The following is a 1,459-nucleotide window of genomic DNA, read 5'->3' as shown; positions in this document are numbered from 1 at the left end:
CCTGCAGATAATGCCAACCGGCTTGTCCTGCGACGTTTTCAATAATGCAAGTAGCTGTGGGTACACAGGCTACGGTTGTCATTGCAATGACGTTATTTGTTACTAAACGTTAACACCAAAGTGAAGGCAGGCTCGGGGAGGGGAGTTTGCTGTGTCGGCCCTTCCTGTCTCTTGCTGTCTGCTGGCCTCCCTGTGTCACTGACTTTCTAGTTCCTGCCCTTTTTATCTCAGGGATAAGACCAGCGTTTCAACACTTCACTGAAACGTTTTTGGTGCTTATTCTTTTTTAAAAAAACATATTTTTATTGATTTCAGAGAGGAAGGGAGGAGAGAAGTAGAAACATCAAGGATGAGAGAAAATGATGGATCGGCTGCCTCCTGCACGTCCCACACTGGGGATCGAGCCCGCGACCCAGGCCTGTGCCCCGACCGGGACTCGAACGGTGACCTCCTGGTCCCTTGGTCGAACCTCAGCCCCTGAGCCGCGCCGGCCGGGCGGTGCTGATGCCTCATCAGGCTCCTGGCAGATACGCTTTAGGACGTCTTTTCTGGCATCTCCTAAAATCCTGTTGAGATCCTTGTTCTCTAATGTTTATTCTTAGCAAATAAATTAAGCACGTTCATTGCCTCAGACACCATGCGTTCCGCGGAATGAAGGACAGAACCCCCTGAGGTACGTGGCTCCGCGTCCTGACCACTGAGAGCTCTGTGTCCGCCCGGGCGCAGCGTGTCCTGCTCTCCCCAGCTCCTGCCGCCATGCCGCGGGCCGTCCTGAGCGCCGTCCTCCTCCTGGCCGTCTCCGCGCCGGCTGCCTTGGCGGTGGGTGAGTCACCTGTCCTTGCTCTGCCCACAGGCCTGCAGTCCACGGGATCGTGGGGAAATGAGAGGGAGACGTGGACATGCCCTATGGTCTTATTTACTCCCAATTCCTCATGTGGACTGAGCCCCCTCCCCCAGAAGAAAGGAAGGAAGGAGAAATAGAGCTGCCGGGAGCAGCATTTCTGACTGTCACTGGATTGAGTGCCCACCGGAGGCACGTTCTGGTCATTAGGTACAGATGGTAAGTAAGGACTGATGCGGCCACTGCAGCTCTCCAGGCCTGGCCAGTGTGCTCAGTGCCTCGAGCGCTGTCCCATCACCCAGAGGTCGCTGGTTCCATTCCCCGTCAGGGCACAGGCCCGGGTTGCGGGCTTGATCCCCAGTAGGGGGCGTGCAGGAGGCAGCCGATGTTGCTCTTTCCCTCTCCCTTCCTCTCTCTCTCAAATCAATTAAAAAAACAAAACATTAGCCCTAGCCAGTTTGGCTCAGTGGATACAACATCAGCCTGGGGACTGAAGGGTCCCCGGTTTGATTCCAGTCAAGGGCACATGCCCGGGTTTCGGGCTCGATCCCCGGTGGGGGGCGTGCAGGAGGCAGCTGATCAATGATTCTCTCTCATCATTGATGTTTCTATCTCTCT

At 55.5% G+C, this 1,459-nt stretch overlaps 1 long non-coding RNA gene across 1 annotated transcript in view; it reads left to right on the top strand.

The window, feature by feature from the left end:
- The first annotated feature begins 438 nt into the window (after positions 1-438).
- Positions 439-1,459, top strand: part of LOC102263094 — a 13,960-nt gene continuing 12,939 nt past the window's right edge. The window contains exon 1 of the long non-coding RNA XR_313545.2: positions 439-823. This is a non-coding gene — a long non-coding RNA (uncharacterized LOC102263094). The remainder of the gene's footprint in view (positions 824-1,459) is intronic.

Source organism: Myotis brandtii, unplaced genomic scaffold (assembly GCF_000412655.1).
Source record: "Myotis brandtii unplaced genomic scaffold, ASM41265v1 scaffold207, whole genome shotgun sequence".
Classification (NCBI taxonomy): domain Eukaryota; kingdom Metazoa; phylum Chordata; class Mammalia; order Chiroptera; family Vespertilionidae; genus Myotis; species Myotis brandtii.
The sequence above is the reverse complement of the archived record's forward strand: the minus strand, read 5'-3'. Positions and strand labels throughout refer to the sequence as shown.